General features: G+C 42.8%; 1 protein-coding gene and 1 long non-coding RNA gene across 3 annotated transcripts in view; one reads left to right on the forward strand and one right to left on the reverse strand.

Annotated features, from left to right (window-relative positions):
• The window catches only part of ESRRG (estrogen related receptor gamma), a 461392-nt gene that overhangs the window by 316485 nt on the left and 124907 nt on the right, over positions 1-20000 (reverse strand). The window lies entirely within an intron of this gene.
• LOC147022626 (uncharacterized) overlaps positions 12352-20000 on the forward strand; it is a 52722-nt gene continuing 45073 nt past the window's right edge. Inside the window, exon 1 of the long non-coding RNA XR_015059820.1 lies at positions 12352-12488. This is a non-coding gene — a long non-coding RNA (uncharacterized LOC147022626). The remainder of the gene's footprint in view (positions 12489-20000) is intronic.

Consider the following 20000-nt stretch of genomic DNA (forward strand, 5'->3'; position numbering starts at 1 on the left):
TCCTTCCCACAGTGTATAGAAATGTTTGGTGAGGTGTCACTCTCCCCACCTCCCCCCGCCCTTTCTCGCTCTCCCCTCCCCCTTCTTATCCCCCCCATTCTTCATCCTCTTTCTCCTCCCCCACCTTCCCCTTTTCTTTTTTTTTTTTTTTTTTTTGTATACCTTGTCGAGGCTCGTATGAGAGCTAACACACAACGCACATCAAGGGAGGCATGAGACAGGAGGGAGGGAGTGGGAAGGCCAAAACAGTGGGGAACAGAGACATTAGGAGATCTGTGGAAGGGAGAGGAATGAGACGGGGAAAATGTGCTACCCCCTTATCCCCACCAGTGAAGCGACGGGTTGTATTGTTGCGAATCTGGAAGCCATGAGCACACAACATACAGGTCCTATAGAACAATTATATCAGTAAGTACATGTTTTTTAGTTAGGGACCCGTCCCTTGTTTAATGGGTGAATAAATGTTCATGCGCTGTGAGTTACTTTGATAGTTAGGGTTTTCATTTATTTTTACATCAACTACAACAACACGCCTTCACCTCGCTTCCTCACACCGACGCCATGGCCAACGTGTGTGTCAGCACGTACGTGGGCAGAGTTCACTAAGACATGATGCCTCTCTCGCCCAATCCGGGAGGGGGGGTGGACGAGGTGGCCGTAAGTCGGTCAAAGGGCACAGAGCGGGCTCCAAGAGAAGCGAAGCCTCTTTGGGGGGTGGGGAGTCGAGACGTCCCATCACGCCCCCCCCCCCGGTCCAATCAATGGCCTTGGCGCCCGTTTTGGCCAATGACAGGACGACGAGCGCTTTCTGCACGCCAAAACTAGCCAATGAGGGAAGAGATAGACCACGACACCGAGGTTCGGCTGAGGGAGGGCGAGGATAAAGGTCCGGCTCTGTTTTTCCGGGAGAGAGAAACTTGTGACGCGAGTGGTGATCGCGTTCGCCTAACATGAGTGGTGATCACGTTCGCCTGACCAAGAGTGGTTATCATGTTCGCCTAACACGAGTGGTTATCACGTTCGCCTCACACGCGAAAGGTCCCCGGTGGTGGTTCTTCTTTTGGAAAGCCAGTTTTTCATCTTGCCAGACATCGCCCTGCCGGCCTCCGTTCGCCGGGAGCCCGGTCGTGTGGATGCTTGGGCTGCAACAGGTCCGAGTCCTGCCACCCCGCCAGCTCAACGTACCCGCACATGGCGGACAGGTCTGAGTGCATGCTCTGGTCTTCAGCTCGGCTTTTCTCTGAGCTGGAGACCTCAATAAAGGCTGTGGCCACCGGTTCGCGGGTGTGTGTGTGTGTGTGTGTGTGTGTGTGTGTGTGTGTGTGTGTGTGTGTGTGTGTGTGTGTGTGTGTAGGCCCCTCTGTAAGTAGGAATTGTATAAGTGCTCTTTGCTGTACATACTTGCATCTCATTAGTCGTGATAACTCTACTTCTTGCGTGCTCCCCCCTTTCCCCCCATTATAAATAAATACATTTGTTAAATGTATCAGTTCATTGCTGTGTTTCTTCCATTGGCTTAGCATGGCGCGTGTTGGTGAATTATAAAGGCTGTTGCCGCTGTAAATGTACGATTGGACCGACGGAACTTCTGCAACCGTCCGCTCGGGTTGCGCACGGGTCGGGCACGCGAACGGCTCGACTCGTACGAGTGCCGTCGAGGGTGTGAATACTCGGTAATTCGCCACATGGATCTCTAGGTATTTTTAAGATTGGCAAATAACCCTGTACCACGTGGTGGAATTATTGACGATTTACGGTCCGGTAAGGGACCCGTACCTGTCGGAGTTTTCCGAAAGGTACGATCTAGATTCCGGGTGTTCGGTAGAGTCGACCCTACCGCCCCACCTAGCGGACGTGCTCGCAGCCGATACCTGGCTCCACAACAGTATATCTACATATGCATGTATGTATAAGCATACACAGGAAGGTAAAGGCTCAGAGAAGAACTTCCGAACAGTTTGTGAAGAAAATGCACTGATAAGGTGCAGAAAGGAACAGACAGACAAGAAACACAAAACATAGGGACAATACACCTGGATGCTCACTTGGAAGAATAATGATACTGAGGAGGAAATCAATGTGGAACAAAATCGTCAAAATGTACCTCCCAATGATATAGCAAATACCTATTTTCGGGTGGAACCATCCCACAACCCCCCACCCAACTTCCCATAAATCTCATTTGAGCCCGATTTTTTTTAATGTCACGAACAAACTTTGGTAGATCAAGGGCGATGAAGGTTGTGGTGAAGTTTCATCGAAATTGTGTGTGTGTGGTTTCAGAGAAGAAAGCAAATACCTATTTGGGGGGATGGGGGGGGACAACCCCTGTAGACCCCATCAGGGCCCGTTTTTTATGCCATAAACAAACTGGTAAATACCCGGTGGTGAACGTTGTGGTGCAGTTTCAGTTTTAGCGAAATCGTATGTGTAGTTTCAGAGAAGAAGTTGCAAGTATTTGTGGACGGACGGACGGACGGACGGACGGACGGATGACGCACCATCCCATGAGCTCCCCGGAACTCTGTTCCAGGTGAGCTAAAAATCATGAGTACATTTGACAGACATCATGAAACATACAGACGATCATGAACTATTGCATTGTCAATGTCAGTCCAAAAAGGATATGTACCACATCAACACGGATCGGTGAAAGCAAAACATCAACAACCAATCAGACGACTCCTCTGCCTCATTAACCTCGCCAAAGCTTGATGTTTAAATTAAAAGGAAAGAGCACAGGAAGAAAACAAATAAATAAATAAATAAATAAATACACCATTAACAGGTTCAAAGCGGAATGGTTTCCAGCTGGGAATCATGTTATACCAGGCACACATCATGCTGCTTGAGCGTTTATGGAGTTGATTCTGCCTTTAATGCGTCTTCATGAAGATAAATGCTTGATTTCAATGAGACTCAATCACACAAGACCCAAAATTATTTCTGCCATTCACCATCTTGCAAGGAGCACATTACTTTAAAATGAACAAAACAAAAAAACATTTTTAAAACACCCTGGCCAAACACAATCTAAACATACCCATTTGAGATTCGAGGAACTTCCGATTTAAACATTCTTCATGAATTATAGAGTCAGTGCGTATGCATCGATGGTCGTTTCCTGAACATTCCAGAACAATAACCCTGAATTTGCAACTTTTATATGACACCATAATGTTGATTATAAATGTGTAACTTCTCCACTCGCACATGACACGGTGACATCTTTGTCGGCCTTATATCACCAGGACAGTTTCCCTCAATGAAATGCTCGTTTCCGCTCGCGAAAGGCAGTTGTGGTGACAATGTCACCACGGTCCTTTACGGTAATGAATGCCCCAAATCTCTGGTGGACATCTGTGGTCACATTAACTGAGAAACAACATAATGATGACTATTTCATCTTTTGCAACTCAAGCAGCTCAAATTTGATTCTACGTGCAGACTGGAGCCGAAAGGACAGTCGTTGGAAACGTCTTCACATTGGTGGATAAGTTGGGTCGTCCGATCAAGATCGGATTATTTAGACTTCAGTGAAACGTCAGAAGATTGTGATTTACAGCTGTGGGAAAAATTAACATGGGAATTCTACAAGGCATTGTTGGACCAAATAGACTCCTCATTACCTCCGCCACCGAAGGCGAAGGAGGATATGTTTTCACTCCATTCTGTCTGTTTGGCTGTTTGTCTGTGTACAAGATAACTCAAAAAGTTATGGACGGATCCGGATGAAATTTTGTGGACAGGGTTGGGTGTGTGACAAGGACGAAATGATTAGATGTTGGTGAAGATCCAGATCTGGATCCGACTACGAGAATTTTTTTAAGTGATTCTTCACCATTGAGAGATCGGGCCAAAAACAATATATAGCACGATATCTCAAACACTTGGTGGACATGTTGGCTGTGTGACGAAGAAGAATTGCTACAATTTTGGTGAAGATCCGGATCCGGATCCCACAAGCAGAATTTTTAAAGTGATTCTTCAACATCGAGAGATCAGGATAAAAGTTACATATATGTAGATATATATATATCACGATATCTCAAAAAGTTGTGGACGGATTAGGTCGAAACTTGGTCGACACGTTAGGTGCGTCGCAGAACAAAGTGATTCGATTTTGGTGAAGATCCGAATCCGGATCTAGACAGGAGGATTATTTAATTTTTAAAGTGATTCTTCACCATTGAGAGGTTTTTTTTGTATACCTTATCGAGGTTTATATGAGAGCTAACACACAACGCACAACAAAGGGGGCATGAGACAAGAGGGGAGTCTTGGGAGTGGGAAGGACAAGTGGGAAGAACATTGGGAGTGGGAAGGACAAAACAGTGGGGAACAGAGACATTTGGAGATCTGTGAAAGGGAGAGGGATGGGATGGGAAACACGGGGTATACAAGATGGACATTACAGGCACTTTCAGGAAGGAAAGCAGGGAATTTGAAGGAGGTGGGTTTGGGGTGGATTAACAGGGGTAGAAAAGATCGAGGATTTGGATGGGGGACGATAAGAGGTGGTGGTGCACAGCTGTTTTGAAAGCTTGGAGGGTAAGAATGAGATTGAACAGAGTGAGGGAGTTTATTCCAAAGACAGGAAAAAAGAGAAATGAAAGAGTGAAGGTGAGCAGTGATTCGTGATTTTGGTAGTTTTACCAGAAAGGGGTTATTGGCAGACATTGGGTGCCCTGCGGAAATATAGTGGGGACAAATCGCAGACAGAGCAGGTGGGGCGAGACTGGAGAGGAGACGGTATAAGACAGAAAGACCACTGACTTGCCTGCAGGGAGAGAGTGAGAGGCCCAAAGACTCAGCCTCATCGCGGGAGATGCCAATGATCCGAAGTGCCTTGGTTTCCACAGTGTGAAGCCGAGAAAGGTGGGAGGCAGGAGCACCAGCCCAGAAGGGAGAGCAGTACTCCATCATGCTGCGGATGAAAGCTTTGAATGTGGTCAGGAGCTGAGGTGGGCCGAGGAAGGACTTTGCACGATGGAGGATTCCTAGTCGGCGACTGGCTTTGGAGGCCAGGTTGGAAATGTGGCTTTCCCAAGAAAGATCATGGCAGATAGTGAGACCCAGAAGCTTGAAAGAAAGGACTTCTTCCAGAGCATTGTTGAGACAGTAGTTTGGGGGGGGGGGGGGTCCAAACGGTCCTTTCGGAGAGACAGTGAGAGTGTGAGATTTGTCCGGATTAAAAGACACGTTCCACGTGTTGGACCAGTTTGTGATTTTACCCAGATCTGCAGAGAGCGAAGAAGTTTCTGCTTGCCCATCTGAGAGATGACAGATGGTAAGGCAGAGGATGGATTCATCAGCAAAGAGATAAAGAGGATTTTCCAGGGAGTCAGGGAGATCGTTGATGAAAACCAGAAAAAGAACAGGACCCAGAACGCTACCTTGAGGAACTCCAGCCTGGACAGAAAGAGGGGATGAAAGAACTCCATTTAGGGCCACACGGTGACTGGGACAGGAGAGGAAGTCTGTGAGCCATGAGTGGAGATGGCCTTGGATACCATAGGAAGAGAGTTTGGTGAGCAGGACAGGGTGCCAGACCATGTCAAAAGCACGCGATATGTCTGCGGATACGGCTCTGATTTCATGTCCGGCATTGAGGACCTCCATCCATTGTTGGGAGAGCAGAAGCAGCATATTCAGGGTAGAGTGACCTGCTCTGAAACCAAATTGATGATTGGAAATAAAACCATTGGAGAAGAGGAAGGATTTCATGTCTGAAGTGATGATGGATTCCATAACCTTGCTGATGATTGGGGAAGGCTGATTGGTTTCGAGTTGCAGGGATCTGTTTTTGCACATTTTTTATGCAGGGCAACAATGTTTGCTGATTTCCAAACAGATGGCAGATGACCTTGAGCAAATGAGAGGGTGAATCGAACAGAGAGAGGGTGAGCAAGCGCAGAGGAGCAGGTTTTTAGGACACGAGGGCCGATGCCGTCTTGACCGATTGTAGAATCTCAGTCGAGGTTTGACAGCAAGCTCTCCACCTTGTCAGGAGAAAAGGACACGGATTCTCAGGACAGTTGGGTGCAACTGGGTAAGGTGGCTACAGAAAGCGATGGGTTTTGGACACAAGATTTCGATGCAACTACCGAGTTTAATCATTCAGCTTTTTCACGTGTGGTATCAGCAGTGTGGCCATTTGAGATAAGGGAGGGGATGGAGGGGGAACATACACCAGAAACAGATTTTATTAGATACCACCAGGATTTGGAGGAGGGAGAGAGGTTTGAGAATTCAGACTTGAGCTAAGAAAGATGTTGTTTTCTGGCTCTCCTGAGGGAAGATACACACTTGTTCCAAGCTTTATGGAAGGAACTGAGATTGCCCTCAGTTGGGCTTGCTTTCCATGAGGCAAAGGCAAGTTGTTTCAGGACAACTGCCTCACCACAAGCTTCAGTAAACCATGGGCGGGAGGAAGTGTAGGACAACTGAAAACGAGAGGGGATAAATCTGTGCATGAGGGAGAGCAAAGTTCTTTGAAAGAAAATCCCAGGATGAATTGATGTTGGAGAAAGTAGCGATATGAGACCAGTCTTGAAGTTTGAGGGCTGCTTGGAGACCCTGCCAGTCGGCCTGAGTGAAATGCCAGACTCGACGGCGCCGAGGTGGTTTTCTGATAACAGCCAGAGGGATGTCCACTTTGACAAGATGGGACCAAAAACGATATAGTCCTGAATAGCATGATATTTCAAAAATGTATTGGGCCCGTTATGTTCTCGTGGATCAGGCATTACGTGATGGAGGGATGCGCTCTACCGAGTGCAATTCTAGTTTACCACTGAGAAGGCCAAAAACGAGATATAACATGATATCTCAAAACGTTCTGGACGGATTCGGATGAGTTGGGTGGGTGAAAAGAACAAGCCGATTAGATTTAGGTTCAGGTCTGGATGCAGATCCGGCCTATCAGTGGGACACAAAACGTAAACTGTTCAGCTTGACGGAGGTATGCGCTTTACCAAGTGCCATTCTAGTTTCCTTGTTTACGGCCCTGCGGGATCATGCAGCACCGACTTCCACTCAGTGTTGTCCCAGACTGTGCACCATATTGATGTTTGACAAGATGGGACCAAATAAGTAAATTTTGATTCTGCTTCAAACAGGAAGCAACGAGGGGGAAGCTTCGCTCCTCTCCCCACTGAGTGGACACCCGATAAACGGCGCTCGATTGTCCCAAGTGCCGTTATTTCATGTTCTTACATCTCTGCCCCAATTGGCTCTTCTGATCATGCGCTCGTGAAGGTCAACATTTCTCTGGCCACTCGCAGAGAACAGTCTCTGTGCCAGCGAGTCTGCCAGTTCACTCGAGTAAACTGATAGGGACTGCAAGCAGCCATCACATTTCAGGACTGGTCTCCTATATCTACCACCACCACCACCACCACTACTGATACAAATTCAGCCTAGGAATTCTTCCACAGAAGCCTGCTCTCTCTTATACACAGATTCATCCCATCTCGTCTTCAATTATCTTACTCATTCTCCCGCTCTTGGTACTCTGAACCCTGTGGTCAGGTGGTTGCTTCAAAAGAACTTGCATTCTCAACCTGGAAGAGAAATCCAAACGAAGGCAACCTCAAAGCATTAGTCTTGATTCTCAAAGTCGTCTCAAAGCATTCCACAAAGTATTCTGCTTCAACTCTTCCAACAATCTATGGTGGTCCTCAATGTCAGACGTGAGATCAGGGCCGTCTCTCTGGACAAACCTCGAGCTTTTGATACAGTCTGGCATCCTGCCTTGCACTCCAAACTGTCTGCTTATGGAATCCAAGGCAAACTCCACCCTTGTATTACTGACTTCATTCATAGCCAACATTTGGCTCTCAACGGAACCCTTTCATCTGCTTTCCCTGTCAAGGCTGGAGGAGCCCAAAGCAGTGTTATCGGCCCCATCCTATTCGTAATCTTCACCAATGATCTCATTGACTCTTTGGAAAATCCTCTTTATTTCTTGACTGACGACTCCACTCTCCGCTGTGACATCCCTCATCAATCTGACAGACATCCATCCAATCACTCATCCACCTCATCCTCATCCATTTCTCAACAACCCTCCCAAAGCAGTTCAATCACTCAAACTATTGGGTTTCACTCTCACCCATGATCTCTCTTGGGCAAGCCACCAGTCAAAATTGGCCTCCAAAGCCAGATGCCGACTGGGTATCCTCCATCGTGAAAAGTCTTTCCTTGGCACACCTGAGTTCCAATCGACCTACAAGGCTTCCATCTGTAGCTCTATAGAGTACTGCTCTCCCCTCGAAGCTGGCTCCCCTGCCTTACATCTTGCTTCGCTTGATGATGTGGAAACCAAGGCCTTCAATATCATGGAAATCTCTTGTGAAGAAGCTGAATCTATGGGCCTATCACTTCATCATTGCCGACAAGTCGGTGGTCTCATGTCTTCTGCCTCATTTCTGGACTCTCTCTCTCTCTCTCTCTCTCTCTCTCTCTCTCCCTCTCTCTCACTCTCTCTGTCTCTCTCTCTCTCTCTCTCTCTCTCTCTCTCTCTCTCTCTCTCTCTCTCTCTCTCTCTCTCTCTCTCTCTCTCTCTCTCTCTCTCTCTCTCTCTCTCTCTCTCTCTCTCTCTCTCTCTCTCTCTCTCTCTCTCTCTCTCTCTCTCTCTCTCTCTCTCTCTCTCTCTCTCTCTCTCTCTCTCTCTCTCTCTCTCTCTCTGTGCTTCATCCCCACAGGTTTCTGCAGGGCTCACACCGTCTACCATCATCCCCCTTGTGGTTAAACCACCTAAATCCAGGACCACAGCTCACCTCCACTCATTTGTTCCATTCTATTTTCCAGCCGATGGAACCACCTTCCACACACTTCAATCTCATTCTTCCCTCAAGGTCTTCAAGACAACTGTTCACCACTATCTCAAGTCATCCCCCATCCAAAATCATGACCTTCATTTTACACCCGTTAAACCGCTCCGCACCGATCCCAAAATTGTACTGCTCTATCCATATTGTCCACCTTTTGCGTTCTGTCTTACTCTTCGTTGTTCCTTGCATCCCTTCTTCGTCCATCTCCATCTACTTTTCCCTCTGCCCTGCTGTTTGTGTTTCCCCTTTATCCTGCTGTTCCCTTTGTGTTGTGCTGTGATCTGATTTTGTTGTCCTGTGTCATCGCCCTTCCAGAAGAATTAGACCATGTGTTAAAAAAAACCCCAAAAAACAAACCTCATTGTGATTTGTGCTGTCATCCTCAAAGAAATGCAATCCATTCTGTTATTTTTCCATTCACATCTATCATATTCATCACAAACACCAAAAACATTTGTTAATATGTTGAACACCGAGTCTGGTAAGAGCCTCGTGTCGATCTGTGTTGGCCGACAGATAGAACAATGAATGGGATCAACAGAGCATTGATCGAGGGATGTTAACTGCCGTGGGAAACCAGGAGAAGCTGACATTTCAAACATTAACCCCATGTCCGAGAAAAAGAGGATGTTAAAATGTTGCCACACTTCCCTGTGACTCTAAACTGACTTTTTGAATGTTTTGTTTTCAAAGCTGCGAAATGCTCACGTACACAACAACAAAATATTGTTCTGGATCCGATTCTGCTGATGTGCCTGTCATTTGCCAAAGTGCTCTTTCAGTGCTCAGAAGGAGAAGTTGTCACTCCCTAACGCCATGTGTTTTTACACTCAGGTGTTCAGAGTGCCGGCGATAACTCACCTACTCGGTGAGATATTTCACGTCCACCAACTCATGAGAGCAAAATGGGACACCCGCTTCACGTCCGTCGGAAGGACGGCACACTTTGTGATCCAAGGCTCTCTCTCTCTCTCTCTCTCTCTCTCTCTCTCTCTCTCTCTCTCTCTCTCTCTCTCTCTCTCTCTCTCTCTCTCTCTCTCTCTCTCTCTCTCTCTCTCTCTCTCTCTCTCTCTCTGTCTCTGTCTCTGTCTCTGTCTCTGTCTCTGTCTCTGTCTCTGTCTCTGTGTCTGTCTCTGTCTGTCTCTGTCTGTCTGTCTCTGTCTGTCTCTGTCTGTCTGTCTGTCTGTCTCTGTCTCTCTCTCTCTCTCTCTCTCTCTCTCTCTCTCTCTCTCTCTCTGTCTGTGAAACACCATTCGGACAGTATATAATCAGGCTGGAAATCGAACCCGTGCTGGACAACTCAAAGGGAAGTGGCGCTACCTCTGCATCATCCTGTCAGACCCATTAATGTATTTCTGTACTGCGGTAAATGATTTGCGAATCACCAGAACTAACAATTCTATTAGTGCACTTCAACATCGTGTGCTGTCACTGCACTAAAAATTACAATTACAGCTTGGATTCTGAAACATAATCCTTTTACTTTAAAAAGTCTAGAACTTTTGTTTTTTGTTAAGTTACCCAATTCCTTGATGATTTATTGTTCGCTTTTGTAAAACATATCAGAGGCAGAGGGAGTAACATGCATAGTGAGGGCACGTTACCCATGGCTAAATATCCGATGGACAATTTGCACAGAGCAGCCGCATGTCCCATTTGTCCAACATAACAGTGTGTTGCTTGTGAAAAGCTCAAAAAGCTAACATTTGTGCTTTAACCAGACTCGGCACTGTAATTGTTGGAGTGTCCGCTCTGAGTCTGCAACGTCATCGGTTCAAACCCCAGCCGAGACATAACAAAGAATTTCAAAATGTTACGGGCTGCTTCCTTGCTGGACACAGCAATTACAAAGCATATGGCACAAACAACCATAGGTTGGCTACCATTGCACATGGCTTATGGGCCTGAAGGCCCTGCCCACTGCATCATGAAGTGCCTTTGAATGACTTTAATTGATAGATATATCGGCACGATATAAATGCATTTGATTAATTAATTATTTTTATTATTATTATTATTATTATTAATATTATGATGCTTTTGAGGGGATCAACAGTAAATTGTAATGTGGTAACAATTACACATTTATTAATTTCGGGTATTTGAAAGCCACCGGACTCGGTGGTCTAATGGTTGTAGCGTCTGTTCTAAAACTGGGAGGTCGGCGTTTCAAACCCCAGCCGAGTTATACCAAAGATTAAAAAAATAAAAAATGTACGTGCCGCTTCTTTGCATGACATTCAGCATTTCAAAGCAGAGAACATGGACAAGCAATGCTGCGAAGGCAATGGCAAACCACCCAGTATAACCCCCTACCAGTGTGACCACTCATTTTCATAAATGCCAAGGTGAGCCAATGAGAAAAGCCTATAATTCACAAGGTTTCGGAAAAGCGATGATAATAGAAAACCTATACGCCAAGAAAACCTATAGAAAACCAAGACGCCATGGTGAACAACGAAAAGCCAAGATCTTGTGAAAAAAGCCAAGGAGTGGTCACACTGCCCCCTACCAAGGAACTGCTTTGGCAGCACCGACGCTCCATAAAAAGTATAGCAGATCAAAATGAACATCAAAAAACAAAAATCTGGAAGTGTTGACATTAAATTTTCCAATGTGTCTATTTCCAATCTTCTTCTTGCATTCTAGATTCCTCTGAGATCTCTAAAGTGAAATGCTTTCCAAACAAATTTATGGGGCAATCAAAAGATTCTCCAAACAAGATGCTCACAATATAGTCTAAGAGTCCCTGGGGAAAACAAGTATAATGAGTCTTTTTTTATATAAATTATATAAATCCATTTACATACTAGATATATATATATATATATATATATATATATATATATATATATATATATATATATATATATATATATAAAAATATATATCGGATTTTTGTAAGGATGTTGTTCCGAGATAAGTTTTTCAACGCTCCATGTAACCTTGGTGGATGTAATGTGTCGAACAAAAAAAATCTCTAGAGTAAAACGAGAAACAGCTCCCAAAATTAGCACCACAGAACATCATCTAATGCGTGCAGAGTCTGAACGTTAAAACATTTGTTTATGAGGTTTGCTCTGACGATACGGATAACTTTGCCTGAAAAAGCTCAAACGTTACAATTGTCACGTACCCTCGGGAGTGAATCTATCGCTTCAACAAAAACGTATGACCAAGCCAACACATACCTTTGGGATTAATTTCAGGAATTCCACCAAAGAAGAAAAATCATTGCAATGAATTTCTGGCTAACACCGAGTATACAAAATAAGGCAATGGTGAGAGTTGGAATACAGTCAGCAAATGAGCATGGTCTTCCGGGGTTTTAGTGGCCCCAACAAACATTCATCATGCTGGCCAGCACCATCACTGTGTGGGGACACTTCAGGGATCACATCGCATTACACCAAAAACGCATCTGGACTGAAATGTATTTATCAAACCCAATTAATGCTTTTTTTCTTCTTCTTTTTATAGCAACAAGCATTCAGAAACACTCTGAAGGGTATACAGCCAGGTGATCTGACTGCCAGGGGAGTCCACGTGACTTACGGAAGGACCAATTGCCAAAGCGGATTATTGGAAAGAAAATCGGAGACATGGGGTTGCAAGCCACGGCAGTGAAACGAAAATGGGCTGCAGAAGCAGGTAAGAAATTATACTTCAGGGGTTAGCACTTCTAGGCTTGGAAACAGTGTCCACAAATCAGGTGTAGAATCCCTCTCAGATTAGCCGAACCAGTGCTGCAGAAAATTAGCTTTCTCGCGACCATCAGCCAATGGCCCTCCAAATTGAAATACAGCACAGACAACGGTGAACTTTGTCCTACAGCTGATAAAAGCCCTGTCAGTGTTTAGCGAGGGTTGTTTTGAAAGCAATATCATTCCTGGGAACCGGGCTATAGTGCTTTTTGAAGGTGTCAAGATATGAAATGAGAACAATTTATGACAGATCGGCCACTTGGCCGCCATTGCTTGGGACTTGAGTCAACCGTTTGCTTTATCTAGTCCGACATCTACTATCCAGGCTCTGGCAAATCTGCTCCAGTTAAGCATCAATTATGGTGTAATCCCATAAAGGTGACAGTTGCAATTACCCAAAGTGAAATAAATTGAGAATCTAATTGAGTGTCGGTGACAAGCGAGGCAAAAACGGTGAAGTGGTGTAACGGGATATCTAATGAGTAGCGTGGGTTCGAGCTTGAGTGTGGGATGCAAGTGTTGGGGAAGCCATGATTTTACTCTAATGGCACGTTACCATCAGATTGTTCACAGACCCTTGCCTGCACTGCAGAAGCATCTGAGTCACCAGGGCTTGGCAAAGAGGCCGATGAGTTGCATGTCAATAATTTCAGGTTATACCTGTCATTGGTCATCAAATCTGATAACAAGTGAAAATTAATTGCAAATATCGCTTCTTTCTTCTTTCCCTTCACTCGGACGGACATCAACGTTGTGCCATGCTGTCCTTCAAGTGGAGCGAAGAGCTTGCTACACAAATATACACCGTAACAGTCGATAAATCAATCTCACAGTCATTTATTCAGGTTGTCAATTAAAATCCACCGTCTTCAGGTTAACTGCTCAGACGTGTGTGAGATGCTTCACTCGTCTCAACACAAGGAGTGAATGTGCATCAGGAACTGATGAACAATACAACCCAGGTCAGCACATGCGTTCTCCATGTTCAATCTTCCCCCGAGCAGGACAGTATGACCATGCGATAAGACAAAAGCAATAAGACACAAACCTCAAAACCTTTTTGATTTCGAGATCAAACAGCAATGGCAACAACCTCTGCGATAATGACACGAGAACTCTTCCACTTTGGACGTGACAATTCCAACTAGCGTCTATTGCTTCTGCAAAAAGGCAAATGATTATCATCATTGACAAAAGGAGAATAATGTCATTTATTAAGAATGACAAAAGGACAATCGAAAATCATCTGTAGCTCCTTCCACTTTTCTTTTCAGGCATCACTGGCAATGCAAAAATGTCATGTGACAACTGTTCAATGCTCTTGAGAAGCTTGAACTTCTAAAGCTTTCCCAAGTCACTGAATTAAAGCTACAATCCCCTTGAGAAAATAAGAAAATGTAAATCTCCTTGGGTCCATTGGTGGATTTTTTTCACATAATTACATGTTCATAAGTGATTATTGAATTCTGTTGAGCTTCACCAGCACATGTTTATTTGTTTTTTCACAAGGCCTAAACACCCAAGAGGCATATTTCACAATGTATGCTTTTACCATGTTAAAACATGTTAAAGCACTTTTGGGGCCTTGATTTTAGAGATCATTCCAAAAGATTGTTGTTCAGAAAGCAATATTCCTGGGAACCTGTTTTCATCCTGAGAACCAATATCATTCCTGTATTCATTTCTCTTCCTTCAGACAGGCAGGCAGCAGCCTCTTCCCTCTCTACGGATCTTCACAGAATCAGGAGCTGGTACAACACTTGGAATATGTCCTTCAACCTCAACAAATCCCACACACCCACCATGTCTCAGTGCAAGAATCGTTTGGAAAACCTTCCCACCTAGTTCCTCAACAAATCACTTGAAGAAGTTAAGTCACTCAAAATTCTGGACTTCACCATCAGCCATGAACCTTTTGGGAGATCAAATTTCCAAGATGGGCACCAAAAACCAGCTGCTGACTGGGCATCCTTCATCATTCAAGGTCTTTTCATGGCCAGTCTGAAGTTTTGACAAGCTAGAAGGCATTCATTCACAGCTTGATGGAATACTACACTCCCATTTGGGATGGTGCCCCTGCCTCACATCATGCTCTTCTTGATGCCATGGAAAACAAGGCCCTCAGAAATTATTCAGATATCCCATGACGAAGTTGAGGGACTTCATGACTTTTTACTTTCGCATCACAGGCAGGTTGGTCGCCACTGTGTGTTCTCCCACCTCCTTTTTAATCTTGCACCCTCTGCCCTCTCTTGGTGCTGTCCCTCCAAGGCTTTTGCATGGTGCACATCGTCTGCCAGTAACCCTTTTCTTGTTAAACTCCCAAAATCCAGGCTCACTGCTCACCTCCATTCATATATTCCTCTTTTCTCTTGTCTGTGGAATATTTTCTCACCTTCATCTTTTATTTTCAGGCATCACTGGCAATACAAAACGGAAGCTTTAATTGGAAGGCTTTTGACTTGGCCTGTCGACTGTTTGACTCCAGATTGCATGAGTACATTGAGCAAATGCTTGATTTGAATAACTTAACACCTCATCACTTTAATGCCAGATGGGATTGACCAATCAATGGAAAGAGAACCAGATGGGATAAGTTCTCAAATGAACTGTTCTCCAAGCCTAAAGAGAGAGCTCTCCAGATAAATTATCAAAATCTTGGGGGTTGAAGGGGTTGAAGATGGCAATGTTGAAGCCAGAATTTAAAACCTTCAACCTTGGAAGTATGTTTATCAAGAAATGCCTTTTTATATTAAAGCAAAGCATTGTGAGGCGTACAAAAGAATGCTCTGACATGTGTATAAATATACCCAACAGATATGGGGAATCCCCTGCCACTGAACCAGTAGGCCATCTTGGATCCGGCCACGCCCAAAATCAATAGGTTTCTTCCTTTTCAGGTGGTACATGTGTGACCCAAATTTCAAATCGATATGGCGAACAGTTAATGAGTTATCGCACTCACAGCTATAAATGTTGACGCCCAGCCAGCCGGACGGACGGAAAGCCGTACGGACGGACGACCCGGGTGACAACAATATCCCCCTTCCGCCACGCGGCGAGGGATAAAAACAAAGTGAGAGCATTAGAAAGGAGTCCCAAGTGTCATTTATAAATGAATTCATTGATAAGTGAAGTTTTTTGTTAGTAAAGTAGTTAGAAAATGAATTTGTTGGAAAGGGAATGCAAATTCATTAATTTTTGTGCAAAGATATTCCTTTGATAGCATAATAGTCACGAACTGTTGAGACTGATGAGGTTTCTCGGTAAAGTAAATTGACGGAAAGGTAATTATATGTTGACCGAATTGACTGACTAGTTTGTGGTTACATTAATTTTTAACTTCCGGAAGATGTGCAAACCAACAACTTTGAGCATATACACCACTTGCACAACAAAAATGAACATAACTCGAAATTGCATGAATTATAATATTTTAAACACCTGCATGTACTGTCTGGATCCAAGAGCTCTAAAATGAGGAATCATTCAGCACTGTACTTACTGTGGTTGTGACATTTATCCCGTTCAGACACAATCGCTTAACTTGCATATATATTCAACCAAAGCAACACACGACAATGACTCTATGACATGATGATGACGTCATGTAGATACATGATACCATCACATCACCTCCAAACAAGGAGGCATGTGTATGGTACACAAGCCTTTGCAGACTGAGGCGAAAGCCTATGGTCATGAATAGAAGACAGCAGAGAAGTCAATCAAGATTTTACCCTTGTTGTTGGCTCATCAGGACAACACACTGCTGATCGTTTATTCATGACCATACGAGGATCATTAATATAACTGAATCGAACCCCCTAATTTGATGAGGCAGAAGGGCAGAGATCGAGTCCAATAACAGCGCTTGTTGGAAAAACATGCCAGCAACAAGTGTCACCTGCGATGTGAGCACATTGTCTCTGCCTTGCTGATCACCAGACAAGAGGTTTGGAGTAAGGAATATTCAATTCAACCAAAGAAGCACACTGACTCAATGGCATGACGCTGAAGTCATGTTCATAATTTACACCAAATATATATATATATATATATATATATATATATATATATATATATATATATATATATAAATATATAAATATATATATATATATATATATATATATATATATATAAATATATAAATATATATATATATATATATATATATATATATATATATATATATATATATATATATATATATATATATATATATATATATATATATATATATATATATATATATATATATATATATATATATATATATATATATATATATATATCTCCTGGTGTTGGCGCAGTGGTTAGGGCAGCGGCTTGGGATCCAAAAGATCCTGAGTTCAAGCCCCGTTGGGCCACTGAATTAATACACCAGGGGGTTGACTCAACCTGTCATCCTTCTGAGGTCGGCGAAGTGAGTACCAGTTTACTGGGCCGGTGTATACCCCGGTTAAAATAGGTGTACCATATCCCTGTGTTGTAAGAGGCGACCAGGGTTGCGTCAGGAAGGGCATCCGGCGTAAAACATGTGCCAAATCACTATGCGGATCATACGGATGATCCGCTGTGGCGACTACTAACGGGAGCAGCCAAAAGAAGAAGATATATATATATATATATATATATATATATATATATATATATATATATATATATATATATATATATATATATATATATATATATATATATATATCTATACATAATATATAAAAAAATTACATATATATATATATATATAAAATTATAGATCTTCTTCTTCTTCTTTCGGCTGCTCCCGTTCAGGGTCGCCACAACGGATCATCCGTATGATCCGCATAGTGATTTGGCACATGTTTTACGCCGGATGCCCTTCCTGACGCAACCCTGGTCGCCTCTTACAACACAGGGATATGGTACACCTATTTTAACCGGGGTAGACACCGGCCCAGTCCACTGGTACTCATTTCGCCGACCTCGGAAGGATGACAGGCTGAGTCAACCCCCTGGTGTATTAATTCAGTGGCCCAACGGGGCTTGAACTCAGGACCTTTTGGATCCCAAGCCGCTGCCCTAACCACTGCACCAACACCAGGCACCAACACCAACACCACCAAATAAAAATTATATATATATATATATATATATATATATATATATATATATATATATATATATATATATATATATATACACATTATACATTCATATACAGTATATATATATATATATATATATATATATATATATATATATATATATATATATATATATATATATATATATATATATATACACATTATACATTCATATATAGTATATATATATATATATATATATATATATATATATATATATATATACACACACACATAAACACACACACACACACACGTGAACATAGCTAAAAAAAAAAATATATATATATATATATAAATATAAATATATATGTATATATGAATATACAGTCAAGCGCAGCTTAACGACGTTCCGAGCAACGACGGATCGCATATACGACGGATCTGCCAGCTCTTAAAAAAAAAATGTAACTGAAAAATTCCTATCACCGAGTGATGTAGCCTCGTATAAAAATAGCACATACAATTATGTACACTGTACAGTACATAATACCTCATAATGATAATAAACGACAGTGTGGCCCTGTTATAATGCGATCGTTGAGGTCCATAAAATGTCATCGCGAAAAATACAGGATCGTGCGAAATCGGGATTCAAGGAAATCAGCTTTCAAACTGAACCAATGTTTGCACGTTTAGCTTCGAGCAAGTAAATTACCTTTGAATTGAAGAATTCCGCGAATAAATCGTTGTTCTTAGTCGACATTAAAACACAAATTCAGTTTAGTAACATGCTGTACAGGTTTGTATCCGAGGAGCAATAGGCTACACTATATAGCCTAGGTGTCTTGGTTTGTGTAAGTACGATGTTCGAAAACGAAAATGAAAAAGAAAAAAAATGATGTTCGCACAACGACGACGTCGCTTAACGACGCGTTTCTCAGAAAGTAACCCCGTCGTTAAGTGGCGCATGACTGTATGTATATATATATATATATATATATATATATATATATATATATATATATATACATATATATACAAATATATACATATACATACATATATATATATATATATATATATATATATATATATATATATATATATATATATACATATATATACAAATACATATATATATATATACATATATATACAAATATATACATATACATACATATATAGACATATATATATATACATATACATATATACATATATATACATACATATACATATATATATATATATATATACATATATATATATTTATATATATATACACACAGTGGACTAGGCGTAAGTCGTCACCATCGGGACCGAGAAAAAAGTGACGACTTAGAAATGTGACGACTTACGCGTATGCGAACATTCATGATGACTGTGGGGTGAAGGATGAAGTCGCGCGTGGCCTGGACACATATATGTGAGAGCCGGCTATTGTACAAAAAGGAAAACACCATCCTCGGGGCATAGGTGGGGGTGAGTTGGTGAATTGGAAAGTGATCAAGCAAAGATGGAATTCATGAATGAGTTTATCAAAAGTAAAGATAATGAACAACTCTGTAAGACAACTCGTTTACCATCAGTGATGGTATGGTGACAAATTACATGACACACAGTCATCGTGTTGATGATTACCACTCAATGCCTATGTGTAAGTGAGTGCGGTAATGTACAAAACAAGCCAATATAAAACCATGATCGGACTTCAACACTAAGCTCGATCGATCCTTTACTTCTTCGCGAAGTAATCCGTTATGTTTGACTGCCTCAAACTCTTGGGCATCTGGTGCATGAGAAGGGATTCAAGTCATTGTATTCCATGATGTTGGCTGGGCAATCCTCCACCGAAAGACAGTATTGGCCGAATATTTGGCCGAATCGGCCGAAACCGAATATTTGGCTGAGCCGACATTTGCCGAAACCAGATGATGAGCGCGTCATCGACATCTTCAAAGGACACACATTTCACACTTCCCACCGGCCTCACGATCTTCTCCACTTGTCCAAACATCGTGCCCTTATTCTTCAAGATATCGTTCAATGTCTGCCGTTTGATGTCCAACTTCTCAGCTATGTCTGTTTTCGTCATCAGTGGGTTTGCCTCGCAAAACTGGATAATGTCGTATTTTTCTTTGTAGGTTTTAGTTGTAAGCTTACGCTTAGTCGCCATTGTCTTGCCTGCAGTGCGATCAACGTGTGTACGCAGTTATGAATAGCCTATCACTGGCGGTGTACACCAATGAGCGAGCATCACGATTCCATGAAATCGGGCGTCTCATGAGGCAGCAGTTCCGTGTGACGAGTTAGGAGTGGTAATTTACTTGAGTTTCCATTACGTTGGAATGGACAACATCTGACGACTTAGACGAAGTGACGAC

Source organism: Eptatretus burgeri, chromosome 7, assembly GCF_056783735.1.
Source record: "Eptatretus burgeri isolate ZD-2024b chromosome 7, Ebu_testis_v1, whole genome shotgun sequence".
Classification (NCBI taxonomy): Eukaryota; Metazoa; Chordata; class Myxini; order Myxiniformes; family Myxinidae; genus Eptatretus; species Eptatretus burgeri.